A 15,480-nucleotide genomic window follows, 5' to 3' on the forward strand; every position below is an offset into this window, starting at 1 on the left:
TGGTGGACGAGCTGCTAATCCACTAGATGTCACAACGTGTGCTGGGTTCATTCAATTACGAAGTTATGCAGGCAGCTCAAAACTGGAGACAGTCATCGTATATCGCGCCTTGCTGTGCTGGCGCTAAGAATGGTTTTGATGTATCCATATGAGAGAAAATTCCCAACTTACAACTTGATCAAAACCCCATGCACATTTACACCACCGCCGGGAATAACTATGATCTACTACAAGGGCAGGCCATGTCTATCTAAAGTCATGAATAGATCCATGATATCCATCACAAGTTGTTCCCCACACCTTGCATGGTAAAACACTGCAATGAAGGAACATGGAACACCTGGCTCGTCACTCAAAGCACATGCATTACAAAACCTTCATTAGCAATTCAACCTCGTGCTTGGGAAATGGGCCTCACTGGCCAGACAAACAATTTGCACCATAGATCTCAGCTGTAACAGTGTCTCCCCATGTAATACCCCTATTGATGTACCCTGAACTCAAGTTTACATCTTCCATATATCCTCAACTCATCCTGCTTACTTTTCCACCCATTTCCAATTCCTTCAGAGTCTGAAGCTCCTGACCCTGGTCAGCCATCTAAAAAATCCTGACTCCCATCACATAATTCTTACAACTTCAATGCATTGGATTGGTTTCTGCATTTTGAGAGACAAACCTGAAAATGGTCTCCCATCTACTATGTCTGTCACTAATGAATGCGATTTTCCCTATTGTTAACGGACTTCCTACCTTACTTAACCAGAGCGTCAGGAGAGGAGGGCCCTCACCTTTCCAAGAATAGGCAATCTTCGGTATAGAGGATGCCAGGAGGTTTGAGGAGAGATGGCATTTTATGGAACCCCAAGAAAAAAGCAAGCCATCACCCAGGCTCCCAACAGACACAATGGAACAGTGAGACCAGTGATGCTGCTATTACTTTGTCTTTCTCGCAAAATTACAATTATTGCCTCCCTCTGCTAACTGCTTAGTTAATGTAATACTTCCTTTAGTGCCAAGATGCACCAGAAAAGGATATCATTTTTAATGCTTCTAAACCCATCCCACTCTAGCAACTGCCTTTTAGTCCTGACAACTCACACAAATGCTGCCATCTTTCTGTTGTTGAGTGTGACACTGATCACTTTCTTATATTCCACTAATTCACATTTCAGAGTCATACCCCCAATGTGCATTTGGAAGACATGCTGTGTTGAATCTATAGCGGATGCTACCAATCTTTTTTTTCCCAGTTCTGCTGGGTAACTTTTTACCCTTCTGCCAGGGCGTGTCACTTTCTGTGCTGATCACCAGATACAGAAAAGTCTTTGATTTTTCAGATAAAACATGCAGACCTCAAAACATGATTTGCAGGCACTGGTCCCCTCATAGGGACCTAGTTTCAATTCAGATTCACTGTAGCCTGTGCTTGATCAGTCATGTTTTGGTCTAAATTAGGAAATGCGCATGTGAGACACTACTACTAACTATTCACTACTTCGGCATGCTATCAGGTTTAACCATTAAATCAGCCAGTTGAATCCTGTATACTGGCATTCTTTGATAGAAGGTTATCAGACAGGATCAGCAATTTCAGTGAAACTGCTTTTTGTTTGTTTAAATACTGAGGTATTTAGCCCAATGGTTAATAATTCCCAGGATCACATTTTACAAGCTTACCTTCTACGCTTCAAGTGATGAATCTAAAATACCTGCCAAGGACTTTTCTAGGACATCAGTCTCTCCAATTTTGCTTAAGAGCCTAGTTCTTCTTTACATATCAAACAGTTAATTACACTCTGATGAACATTTAAAAGGTAAATGTAAGCTGAACATTGCTTTTGAAAACTGTTCTGCCTAGCACTTGCCTTTATGATGTTTAATATTTTTATAAGTAGACTCCAAGCACATAAAATAGTTTGCACGCAAGCAAGAGACCGGTTTATCTATTGAGCTTTTAAATACTAGCAATACAACAAAGCATGAAATAGCAATTCTTTAAATCTTTAAAGAATGCCCAGACATCATTTATCTCAAAAGGGAGTATTCAATAATGTGTGCCGAAGATTGGAATCCAATGGAGAAAGAAGAGGGGAAACTAATTGGAACAAAGATGAACATCCGCAAAAACGCACACCCACAGAGAGAATCACTACAGACGGTATTATCTGTATAACATACGATATACTGAACATCATACCACAAAATGGATCAGTTGCCTGCATGTGGCCATCTAATATTTATCAATGGTAGTGAGAAGTACAAATAACAGATAGGTGCCACCTGGTAACATCATGTCCATCAATCGTAAGAGACATGAATTGATAAGACCAGCAACATTAAGAATCACTTTGCAGTGGGTACGCCAAGGGTTTTAGCCTCTTTCTCCTCCCTGTGTCTTAAGTGAGGCCATTAGAGAAGAAACACACACTTCTCCTTATGGGGTTTGAGAAGGGACAGAATACAGCCTCTTGACTCAATCAAATAACACCAAGGCACCCCAAACCTATGCACTGTGGGAATAGTGCGAGATGTTCTAGACTACAAGTATCAGATAAACACCTATTACTTAAAAAGGACCATCAACTAAAAAAGAAGATGCTTAAACAATACTGCGAGGCTACTCTTGTATAATTTGTAATGTATACGTGTCCCCATTGGTAGCCCTGATAATATCATTCGGGTTCCAACTGACATCTTACACGAATGATACGCAAATAGTGCTGTCCCTTCAGTGTGGCCAAGAAGCTGAAACTGGAACAAGATGCCATGACTGCATGAAAGCCATCTCAGGGTGGATGTCCTCGAACTGCCTTAAACTTAACTCTGGTAAAACAAAGGTTATTATATTTGGTAACAATTTTAACCTCTGGACGCCTGATTGGTGGCCGGAAGAATTGGGAACTCTTCCGGAACCGACTAAGAAAGTGAAGAACATGGGGGTCATTGTGGACAACAGTCTCTTTTTTGGGGACCATATATGCGGAGTGGTCTCTACATGCTTTTTTTGTCCTCAAAATCCTGAGGAAAATAAAGTTCCTCCTTCCGGAAAACAGCCCCAGAACAGCGGTCACAGCACTCATTATGTCACAATTGGACTATTGTAATAGTCTCTATCTGAACATCCAAAAGAGATATTTGAACAGACTCCAAATCGTACAAAATACAGCGGGTAAGCTGCTGACGGGTGAGCCTAGGTTTGTATCGGTTAAGAAGGAACTACGACAACTTCACTGGCTCCCAGTTAAACACTGGGCACAATTTAAAGCCCTCTGTTCAGTCTACAAGGCCCTAAAGGGAGCAGGTCCAGATTTCTTGAAACAACGGTTCCAATGGTACATCCCTAGAAGAACCCAGCGGTCCATGGCGGCAAAACAAGTGATTGTTCCCCCAGTTAAAAAAGCCAGCTGGTGGGGGCAGGAGTTTCATTACATGTGCCGCAAAAGCCTGGAACAATTTACCATTCCATCTCAGAAACGCAACAGAGCTCCTCTCCTTCAGGAAAGGACTGAAAACCTGGTTATTCACGCTATATTCACTCACCCAACAGTAACCTTTTAGGCAGTGCTCAGCGCCAGTACACCTTAGGGTAACAGTCGCGCTATCGAAATTTTATTAACATAACATTTTATTTTGGGTGCCCCTTATGCGGTTAGAAACAGAAGAAAGTGGATGCCTTTGGGATTTTATTGATCCAAATATCCTGCTAGTCGATATTCAGCCATATAATTATTGTTTTTTACAGGTCCACAGCTTTCATCAGTACTCAATGTTAACCCCTAACCATCAGTAGTACTATCCCTTTCCCTAGGAATCTAATTAGGAAATAGGGTAATGTTAAGGGTGCTGGCTTACTTCGCCAATATGGTACACACAAATAGTATTGCCTGCTGGTAGGAGATAGAAAGAATGTATATTTACACATTCCCACCACAATGTATGCACCCTTGTTTTTGCCTCAATAAGCGATGCACGGTTTAGCGCATCACCTTTAATAACACTACACTTAGTAGGGAAAGTAATAGACGAGACATCCTGGGTTTACCAGGCAATAACAGTGGTGCAAAACGCATCAACATATGCGCAAGGTGCCCCATCTATCAATCTGCATACGAAGTGTGCTGTTTTTAAAGGTTGTGGGCACTGCATCCCTTGTTTGACTGGCCAAATACACAGGTGTATATGTTGTGGTGTGGATGCATGAACATATGTAGTTTGGATCACCTACATACAAGCAATGCAATTCGGGTGTATAGCACCTGCTATGTAGGCAAGCAGATTATCTTCCTGCCTTTACCCGCTCTCCTAATTAAACTGCTAGGAAGAGGACTAGGACTACTGATTGATGGGGGTGAACAGTGAGTCCTGATGATAGCCCTGGTCCCAGAAAGGCAGATAGTCATACGGGTAAAACAGGCAGACGATCAGGCTGCTTGGGTCATATAAGATCAGCAGCAGCCACTTTCTCCTATTTTTAACTGCACCAGGGGCTCCCAAAATAATGGGGTACTGGGGCAGCCTCCAGGTATGTTTTAAGCATCTTTAAATCCCCCTACAGCCAAGCATTTTCAAAGTGTTCGCTTCACTGAGGTCCAGCCCATCTGGTATTTAGTGCATCAGGATGAGACCAGATGTTGAAGCATGTCACGAATGCAATGGGTGAGGGTCCTTTTACACAATAGGCGGGTACTGGATAGTTCTAGTCTTGAATCTCTCCAATCATTCAGATAGCACATAGATCTGAGATGTCTTAGTGTTATGCGTTACAAAAATAAGCCATTTGTCGGTCCTTTAAAAACGTAAACATTGAACTATGGTCCCACTTGTGATCCTATTGGAATAGACTAGTAGCATGCTTAGAGTGGCAGCAAATCATTTGCAGCAACAGGGCAGGTTATTTGGAAAGGATTCACATTCATCTATAAAGGCTAATAAGGTACACATTTGATCTTCCTTTTGTATTCCAGAAAAGTGGGGTTCCTCTCCTTTTGAAATCTGCATACGGCTAGTGATTATAATCCAAGGCAACCCACCTTACAATAAGCATTGGCAAAGCCAATATATCGGATGTTGGCCACTGGCTTTTGACTTTCTGCATCCTGGTTTTCTGCGGTTATGTATTTTGTGATACTGTGGGCCCTGCTAATATAAAAAGTATATTGGCTACAAGCAAATGTTTGTTTTTTGGCCTCACGAAAGTACACTTTTCCCTAAACAAAAGACAAACTGGGATTTGGATTCAGTTGCCCTGCAACCAGAAAATCGCACGGGTAACAAAATAAAACTATATAGTGGAGCTTTTTCAGGTAAGGCATAATCTCAAAAAATATGCCCAAGTAAGTGACTAAATGTCACCAAAAATACTTGTTTAAACAGAAGTTTAAAATCAATTTCAATTGTATTTTTTGTCTAAACTGCAGTCCAACTTCGAATAAGATTTGTATATACAAAGCACATATCACAAAATGCAGCCTTTGGAGGTTATTGTGTTCAGCCAACAGATCTTTGTAGGCACCCGCTTCATCAGGGCCATAGAACCGAAGAACTATTGCTTGAATGCCTCATCCGTTATTATAATGTGTTTTACAGTCTCTCACAATTGGTACTTTCTTTACAACTCAATATTAATCTATGGATTCTATCACTCCTAAAAGGTCACCATTTTCAATAACCTCTGTCCATTAAAACTACAAACCGTCTCAGCAGGAAGAAGTAATTTCCACTGGTTTCCCGTCGCTGCAAAACATCCGGCTTTTGAATAAATTGGGATCACCAGACAGCCATCCTCACTCACAAAGGAACTCTTTTTCTGTGCGGATGTGCTCCTTGTGATGAGCTGAAAGTAGTCACTTACAGTGGAGTTAGCCAATGGCCACAGTGGGCTGACCCACAGCCCCATGCAGAAGAAGGGGTAGGGAAGAAAAATGTGACTGACAAAGAGACCAATGGATGAAACAGGCAGGCTGAAAGCCCCTCAAGTTTATTATGTATATACAAAATAAAAAGGTCTTGGTTAACGCAACACCTATTAATAGGTCCTACATGTTTTCTCTCCCTCTTTCGTCAATGTCTTATTTGCAACTCCATTTAATTTCTCCTGATAAGACTAATGTTTAACAGCATGTGAACAATGTGCATACATTACCGGTACATCAGAGGGGCGTTATAAATATTCTTAAGGCAGGTGAGGGTCACAATCAGAAGATAAGAGGATGCAAGAGTAATGCATGCAGCCCTAAACTACAATGACTGAGTAAAAACAAACCACAAGTCAAAACAGTGATGAAAATAGCTTATTACCATACCCGTTTCACAACACAACAAATAACTAGGTCAGAGCCAATAAAGTGAAAACATTATTGAAAATAAAAATGCCAAACAAATCACAATCTGCCTAAACTATTACAACTAAATGGAAGGGTCTTCCTAGTAGTATAGTGGACGGCAACGCACTCTACGCAGGAACCCCGGCCAAACTCCTGAAACGGCCCAAACGCATCCAGAACGCCTCCACACGCCTGATCCTCGACATCCCTCGCCGCAGCCACATCACACCCCACCTGAGAGACGTGCACTGGCTCCCCATCAACAAGAGGATAACCTTCAAGCTCCTCACCCACGCACACAAGGCACTCCACAACACCGGACCAGCGTACCTCAACAGCCGACTCAGCCTCTACAGCCCCACCTGCCAGCTCCGCTCCGCAGACCGCGCCCTCGCCACCGTCCACCGCATCCGAAGAGTGACCGCCGACAGATCATTCCCCCACATCGCCGCCAAGACATGGAACACCCTCCCCATCCACCTACGGATGACCGATGACCTCCTAACCTTCAGGAGACTTCTCAAGAGCTGGCTCTTCGGACAGTAGCAGTGTTCGCCCCCCCCACCCCCCCCCCCACCACCCAGCGCCTTGAAACCCTCACTGGCATGTAGTGCGCTTTATAAATACTATGATTGATTGATAGTAGTACACAGTCAAATCTCCCTTTATGCTTTCTTTTCTATTGCTGGCCATTTCAGATGATAAAACAGGGAGATCAGGGGTCCAGGTGGCCCAGCGGAGACTACGTACAAGGCGCACTGTATACTGTGCTGCGCGGCCATCACCCACCACTGTCAGCGGGCCATTCAACAGGTGCAGCCCACCACTGAAATGGGTAGAAGCCCACCTACGCCCCACCAACTACTGGGTAAAAGTCAATGATGCTAGTCCACGGCCTTCGGCTGGGATCACGCTACGTAAATAGCACATACATATACATGAGTTCTAGGTGATTTGGGAGGTACCAACCAGTCTTCCAGGCTGCAATAAATTACTACCTCCATGTCTGACGGTCCTCACTTGTACTCACATAAAAAGCAGCACCACAGGTTTTGCAAATGTTTGTGTGAGAGATCACAGCAAGTTGGCATCACAGACACTGGCACAGAAACATGTATTATGGTATTTAGAATAATCAGTCACTTTTGTGATAGTGTAGTTTTTTTTCGTTTTTTAACTTGACAAATATTTCTATGATAATAAATGTACATGATATATAATGTTTTTAACATTTTCGAGCAAACAACTGACTCATTAATGCAATAGTGTATACAGTATGTTTTAATCAAGGCATGACTGATATGTAAAGGTTTGATTGCACTGAATAAAATTAGACGTTTTTACATAAAACAGTATTCAGTGATAAGATAGCGTAGTGTATAAGGGTGTGTGGTTGTTTTCTCTTAATCAACACAGCATAAAGCAGTATATGGTGTATACGGTGAGAGTGTGGGACACAAAAGGGATTCTTTCCTGTTTTAATTTGTAATTGACCCAGTCCCTTTTGGTTACAAGGGTATTTCTCCTATAATTGTGGATCACAGACACTGACACAGCAACGGAAGACGGGTTGCCACACTTAGTCAACCACTTTAGGGTGAGACTGGTGCTCGTGCAGCAAGACCAAGAATCTGCCTGCTCGCCACACAAATCCTCTCCCGGGGGGCTCAAGTTCTTACGCGCCCCTTGCGCCAGCAGAGATGTGTCCATGATTTGCAGGCCGGAGTTTCTGGCGGCCATGCTGGTCTCCCCAGCGTTTCAATGCATCGCACATGTCTGTGTGAGCCAACATGCCTCCCCACACTTCAGATCCAGGGTGAAGACACATCTAACTATTCAGAAAGAGTTGGCTCTAATTACAAGGCCAATTAATGTCTTATTGACTAACACGCTACTGAAGTGTACTCAATTATACAACTGGTTAGTGTGAAGCCCAAACAGGAAGTGAACCCTCCCATGGGTGTTAGCCGACGCCTCCCGCTGCATGAACATGCTTACATTTAGCCTCGTATATTGTTAAAAGGGAGCGCTATTAATAACCGGCGTTATCAAAGATGCACGTGGCCTGTAAAGCAGTTGAGAGACAGTAAATATTACCTCGCTTAAAGTGCCGCCCTCACACAACACAGCATCAAAAACACACGAAACAGGCTCTGGGGCGCGAGTTCATTCTGGCAACCGATGGAAGGCGTTCCCAAAACAAGCTGCAAGCGGGCATTCCCGCATCTGACCCGGGTCCTCACAGCCTGGGCTGCCGACACTCTTCCTGTAGACTAGAGCCAGATGTGAGGGGTGAGGGGAGGGCTGCGGGGGAGCGAAGAGGAAGAGAAAACGCTGAGTGCGGCTAGACCGAGCAAGAACAGAGATCCCATCTCCCATCTCCCACCTCGGACGCCTACAGCTTCAAACTCGCTTTGTTGCAAATACGGGTTAGTATCCAAAACAGAAACACGTGGTAAAAGAGACGCGGCTGTATAGTAAAATAAACCCTGGAAATCAAATTAGTGCAGCGGTGTCCAACGTGGGTCCAGGAGGGCAGGTTCTATGGTTTAGATTTTCGTAAATTAGGCTTTCATTGAATTAACTTGAATTTACTTAGTTACATTCACTGGTGACCTAACCAGGCTACAGAGTCACCATTGTATCAGTGGTTTGTTTCAACAGCCCCGATGATCCCCCGCTTCGTGTGTTGAATAGTCACCCACAGTAGGACACTTGCAGGCCAGACCCAAGCTGCTATTTGTAGCTGAGAATAGTGAAGTGATGGCTCTAGGCCTACACAGCACGGAGAGGGCAGCGCAAGACTGACCGGCAGGTCACTTCAACGTAAAGTCATCGCTGGTATCCAGGATGGACCGCACAACAATAGAGAACCAGAGGCCGTCAGTCAAGGCGAACCCAAGGAGGGCCTGAAAAGGTCAGGAAATCCCACAGATGTATGTTTGGAAGGCCGCCTGGGAGACTGGGTAAATGCATGTGATGGAAGACATACCACTAATCTCAGGAGTAAGAAGAGGGTGGCGTGAGCTAGCCTATATATAATGAGGCTTTCAATTTACCGTAAGGGAAAGAAAAGTAGGAGCAAAATATTGAGCTAACATGGTGTTAGACCCGTAATCCTTAGAGTGGTCTTCTCCAAACTTGTTTCCTGCTAACCACCTCTATTTCTGCAGATTCTTTTAGTTTGCCCTAGGACTCGGAGCACTTTACCACTGCTGACCAGGGCTAAAGTGCATGTGCTTCTCCCCTAAACATGGTAGCATTGGTGTCTACACAACTGGCATATTTAATTTACTTGCAAGTCCCTTGTAAAGTAGTATACCGTATACACAGGGACTGTAAATTAAATACTACTAGTGAGCCTGCAGCACTGATGGTGCCACCCACACAAGTAGCCCTTCAAACATGTCTGCACAGTGAACCTCATAATTCATGCAAGTCATTGACTTACCCAATTCCTGGGTCTACTGGTCCGGTACCTTCTGTAGCTTATTACAGCCACATAGGGAAATTTAGAGGCGAGCGGACCCTTTAGCCACACATTTGTCAAGGGTTCCTTCCCTCTCACACACATTTTAGGCGGTCTTTTGTCTGTTTTACCTCCAACTAGTACTTTTTGCAAGACGCGAGCTGGAGCGGAAAAAAGCCTCTACAATGGCCACAACCCTTCAGGCAGCCATGCTGCTCAAAGACGATTTGCTGTGGCCGGCCCGGGACCAGATTTAACCTCTGGAACAGGGGCGGCTCCGTCATGTGGGCGGAGGAGCATCTCCCCACTGCTTTCTCGCAGTACGAGAAGCAGAAACATAAAATTGTATTATAAAATGGTATTTATGTTTCTGCTTTGCGCACTGCGAGAAAGCAGAAGGGTTTGGTTGGGGGTGGGCTGTCCTGCTCGAGGGCAGGGGAGGAGTGGCTTGCCCACTCTGAGGGTGCTGACTGTTTGGTCTCTCCCAGGGCCGACCAAACCAGTCATACGCACTCTGCATTTTCTCCATGTGGGCTGCATGCAGCCTTGATGGAGAAAATGGCCTCCCCATAGACGCCTGTGTGGTCGGTGTCACAGCCAATCACAACGCTGCCATTGCAGCGTTGCGATTGGCCTAATGGAGGCTGCCTGGGCTGCTTCCTGTGAGGAGCAGATACGACATGGGACAGGACCGGACAGTGAAAGCAAGTAAACTTTTTTTTTTTTTTCTCCTCTCTTTTTAAATGAAACCCCCCCCACCCCGATCCATGTGACCTACCCCCCAGCAGAGCATAAGACATAGCATCTAACCACTAGATTGTGAACTTTGAAACCAGACGACATGGGCTCAATCCTTGCTTCAAAATTTTGCGATGTTTGGCAAATTAAGGTTTGCGTCTCTCCTCCATTATGCGCTGAAAATGTGTTTAGTACAAACTCAGTTTCCACTATGCACTAGTCCATGAAATATATTCATGCAGAGGAAGTACAAGCAAAACGTCTTGAGGGGTCTTCAAATGTTCTATTTACGGTGTGTAGTTTACACAGTTTTGGGTCAGGATAGAAACTGCACAGTACATCCCAATTTATTGTTACAACACAAAATCCAAAAACACTCATGTCCTGCCTGCATCCTTCTATTACGTAGCAGTATTTGTGGGAAGACTAGGGGATGGAGTCAACTTGACAGAACGGACTGGGACATACTAGAGGCTTTTGCTATATCCAGAAAACCTTTGTGGAATGCACTGTATAGATGGGAGCTTACCCAAGTTCTCCCAGCAATCCTAGACAGGGCAGAAGATATTGGACGCACCCACACTCTTCACCAGCCTAGCCCACAGTGGTGTGGTACACCATAATTCACTAAAGTAAATGTAGTGAATGAAAATGTAAATAAGGTAGAGGGCTCCCACAGTGCGAGCTTCATCCAGCAGGGCCTTCTCTGTGCTACAGCCAGCCAGCATTGTAAAGTCTCATTCCTCCCACTGGCAAATTCCCAGCACTTGAAGTCTCCCAACTTCTAAAAAGAAGTGTATTCTCAGTAGTTAATGAGCGCTCAGTGAGATCTTCGTTTGTGAGTGCTTTGTCAGTCCTTGTGCAATCCCAGGTAGAATCAGTTTCCTGCAGTAGTTTATTCCTAGCAACAGAGGCCTCCGTGAGTGTGAGCTTCCCATTCTCCAGCAGGGATCTCTCAGCTGTTAACAGACTGCAGCATAGTGAGCTTCTTCCCACATCATCTTGGTGCTGCGAGACATCTGCAGTGTGGCCTTCCGCCATTACTGCATCCCTTATGCTTTAAGATGTGGGACAGTGTCCGCTTCTTTCAACAGTGCCTTCTCAGTGCCAGAGCGATCAGGCAGTGCGAGCTGCTTACAGGAGTTCCTGCTCACTACTGAAAGAGTGCACTTGCTGTGAATGTATCTTCTCAGAGCTGGAGGGCTCCAGCAGATTGTCCACCCTCCACAAGTACTTATTCAGAACTAGATGGCTCCAGCAATGTGCACTACCTGCAGAAGTGCCTTCTGTCTTAATGCTAGAGGGCTTCAGCAATGTGCAATTGCTCCAAATGTGCCTCTTGAAATCTAGGGGGCTCCAGCAGGTGTTCTCTTCAAGACATAGCTTCTCAGTGCCAGAAGGCTCCCGCTGTGTGCCCTTTCTGCGGACAAAGCTTCTCAGTGCCAGAGGGCTCCCGCAGTGTGCCCTTTCTGCGGACAAAGCTTCTCAGTGCCAGAGGGCTCCCGCAGTGTGCCCTTTCTGCGGACAAAGCTTCTCAGTGCCAGAGGGCTCCCGCTGCATGCCCTTTCTGCGGACAAAGTTTCTCAGTGCCAGAGGGCTCCCGCAGTGTGCCCTTTCTGCGGACAAAGCTTCTCAGTGCCAGAGGGCTCCCGCTGCATGCCCTTTCTGCGGACAAAGCTTCTCAGTGCCAGAGGGCTCTCGCAGTGTGCCCTTTCTGCGGACATAGCTTCTCAGTGCCAGAGGGCTCCCGCTGTGTGCCCTTTCTGCGGACAAAGATTCTCAGTTCCAGAGGGCTCTCGCAGTGTGCTCTTTCTGCGGACAAAGCTTCAGTGCCAGAGGGCTCCCGCAGTGTGCCCTTTCTGCGGACAAAGCTTCTCAGAGCTAGGGGGCTCCTGCAGTGTGCCCTTTCTGCGGACAAAGCTTCTCAGTGCCAGAGGGCTCCCGCAGTATGCCCTTTCTGCGGACAAAGCTTCTCAGTGCCAGAGGGCTCCCGCAGTGTGCCCTTTCTGCGGACAAAGCTTCTCAGTGCCAGAGGGCTCCCGCTGCATGCCCTTTCTGCGGACAAAGCTTCTCAGTGCCAGAGGGCTCCCGCAGTGTGCCCTTTCTGCGGACAAAGCTTCTCAGTGCCAGAGGGCTCCCGCTGCATGCCCTTTCTGCGGACAAAGCTTCTCAGTGCCAGAGGGCTCTCGCAGTGTGCCCTTTCTGCGGACATAGCTTCTCAGTGCCAGAGGGCTCCCGCTGTGTGCCCTTTCTGCGGACAAAGCTTCTCAGTGCCAGAGGGCTCTCGCAGTGTGCCCTTTCTGCGGACAAAGCTTCTCAGAGCTAGGGGGCTCCTGCAGTGTGCCCTTTCTGCGGACAAAGCTTCTCAGTGCCAGAGGGCTCCCGCAGTGTGCCCTTATTGCGGACATAGCTTCTCAGTGCCAGAAGGCTCCCGCTGTGTGCCCTTTCTGTGGACATAGCTGCTCAGTACTAGAGGGCTCCCGCAGTGTGCCCTTTCTGCAGACAAAGCTTCTCAGTGCCAGAGGGCTCCCGCAGCGTGCCCTTTCTGTGGACATAGCTGCTCAGTACTAGAGGGCTCCCGCAGTGTGCCCTTTCTGCAGACAAAGCTTCTCAGTGCCAGAGGGCTCCCGCAGTGTGCCCTTTCTGCAGACAAAGCTTCTCAGTGCCAGAGGGCTCCCGCAGTGTGCCCTTTCTGCGGACAAAGCTTCTCAGTGCCAGAGGGCTCCCGCAGTGTGCCCTTATTGCGGACATAGCTTCTCAGTGCCAGAAGGCTCCCGCTGTGTGCCCTTTCTGTGGACATAGCTGCTCAGTACTAGAGGGCTCCCGCAGTGTGCCCTTTCTGCAGACAAAGCTTCTCAGTGCCAGAGGGCTCCCGCAGCGTGCCCTTTCTGCGGACAAAGCTTCTCAGTGCCAGAGGGCTCTCGCAGTGTGCCCTTTCTGCGGACAAAGCTTCTCAGTGCCAGAGGGCTCCCGCAGTGTGCCCTTTTTGCAGACATAGCTTCTCAGAGCTAGGGGGCTCCCGCAGTGTGCCCTTTTTTTCCCAGACATAGCTTCTCAGAGCTAGGGGGCTCCTGCAGTGTGCCCTTTCTGCGGACAAAGCTTCTCAGTGCCAGAGGGCTCCCGCAGTGTGCCCTTATTGCGGACATAGCTTCTCAGTGCCAGAAGGCTCCCGCTGTGTGCCCTTTCTGTGGACATAGCTGCTCAGTACTAGAGGGCTCCCGCAGTGTGCCCTTTCTGCAGACAAAGCTTCTCAGTGCCAGAGGGCTCACGCAGTGTGCCCTTTCTGCAGACAAAGCTTCTCAGTGCCAGAGGGCTCCCGCAGTGTGCCCTTTCTGCGGACAAAGCTTCTCAGTGCCAGAGGGCTCCCGCAGTGTGCCCTTTCTGCGGACAAAGCTTCTCAGTGCCAGAAGGCTCCCGCTGTGTGCCCTTTCTGTGGACATAGCTGCTCAGTACTAGAGGGCTCCCGCAGTGTGCCCTTTCTGCAGACAAAGCTTCTCAGTGCCAGAGGGCTCCCGCAGCGTGCCCTTTCTGCGGACAAAGCTTCTCAGTGCCAGAGGGCTCTCGCAGTGTGCCCTTTCTGCGGACAAAGCTTCTCAGTGCCAGAGGGCTCTCGCAGTGTGCCCTTTCTGCAGACAAAGCTTCTCAGTGCCAGAGGGCTCTCGCAGTGTGCCCTTTCTGCGGACAAAGCTTCTCAGTGCCAGAGGGCTCCCGCAGTGTGCCCTTTCTGCGGACAAAGCTTCTCAGTGCCAGAGGGCTCCCGCAGTGTGCCCTTTCTGCGGACAAAGCCTCAGTGCCAGAGGGCTCCCGCAGTGTGCCCTTTCTGCGGACAAAGCTGCTCAGTGCCAGTGGGCCCGCAGTGTACCCTTTCTGTGGACATAGCTTGCCAGTGTTGGAGGCCTCCAGCGGGTGTGCTCTTCAAGACATAGCTTCTCAGTACTAGAGGGCTTCAGCAATGTGCTGTTGCTCCAGATGTGCCTTCTCAGAGATAGTGGGCTCCCGCAGTGTGCCCTTTTTTTCCCAGACATGGCTTCTCAGTGCTAGAGCACTCATGCAGTGTGCTCTTACTCAACAAAGCTCCTGCGTACTAGAGGCCTCCTTTAGTGTCTCCTCTCTGCACACATAGCTTCTCAGTGACTTAGGAAGCCAGCAGTGTGCTCTGCCTCCAGATGTGTCTTTTCAGATGTAGAGGGCTTCAGCAGTGCACTCTTCCACAGATGCAGCCTCAGTGCTCGAGGGTCCAGGGGTGTGCCCTTAACCAAATAAATCTCCATATGTTCTTCAGGATCCTATGCATGTATGTATGTGGTATTTCTATAGCGCAAACTTAGTCAGGAGGCAGCAGAGTTCTGACTTCGTTCCCTTGTAGTTCCCTCTCAATCCAACAGCAGCAGTGAAAGTCACCCGATGTCTCGATTGTGAATAAATCGAGAAGCCATTTTGATATTCCTTTAATAGTGTGTGCTCACTGTTGTAGGATTCCAGATGAACTCTGTTTTCTCCAGCAGTGTCTTCTCTGTAGAGGAAGCTACAATTGCAAATCAGTACTATTTTACATTATTTGCTTTTCCTTTTCACTATTTTGCTACAAAATCATAGAGATTTTTTATCTCTGCACATTTATAGGAACTGAAGGATTTCGACACTAAAGGATCAGTTGGATTGTTACCGTGTTAAGGATGCATCGTACAGCAGAGGTGATCAGAGGTTTGGGCGAGGAGATGCATCATGCAGTGGCGGTTCTGTGGAACTGCGAAGGGCGAGGCGATAGCCATTAGTGGAGATGTGCCGTGGAGCGGCGGTGCCAGGGAGCTGCGTTGTCCAACGCAATGACTTTTCGTGGAAATGTGTCATGCAGTGGTGGTGGTTCAGACTGCTGTGTTGGGCGAGGACATGTCCTTGCATGGAGACACGTCACACAGTGGCGGTTCTGATGGGCTATTGTAGGCG

General features: G+C 47.2%; 1 protein-coding gene across 4 annotated transcripts in view; it reads right to left on the reverse strand.

Annotated features, from left to right (window-relative positions):
• Positions 1-15,480, reverse strand: part of CLCN5 (Cl-/H+ antiporter 5) — a 365,957-nt gene that overhangs the window by 220,445 nt on the left and 130,032 nt on the right. Inside the window, exon 1 of one of the 4 annotated variants that reach the window (XM_085630721.1) lies at positions 8,424-8,554. The exons of the other annotated variants lie outside the window; for them this stretch is intronic. The gene's annotated coding sequence lies outside the window, so the exon portion shown is untranslated. Of the gene's footprint in view, positions 1-8,423; positions 8,555-15,480 lie in introns of those variants that run through there. 4 annotated transcript variants of the gene reach the window in all.

The sequence above is a fragment of the Triturus cristatus genome, chromosome 10 (genome assembly GCF_964204655.1).
Source record: "Triturus cristatus chromosome 10, aTriCri1.1, whole genome shotgun sequence".
Classification (NCBI taxonomy): Eukaryota; Metazoa; Chordata; class Amphibia; order Caudata; family Salamandridae; genus Triturus; species Triturus cristatus.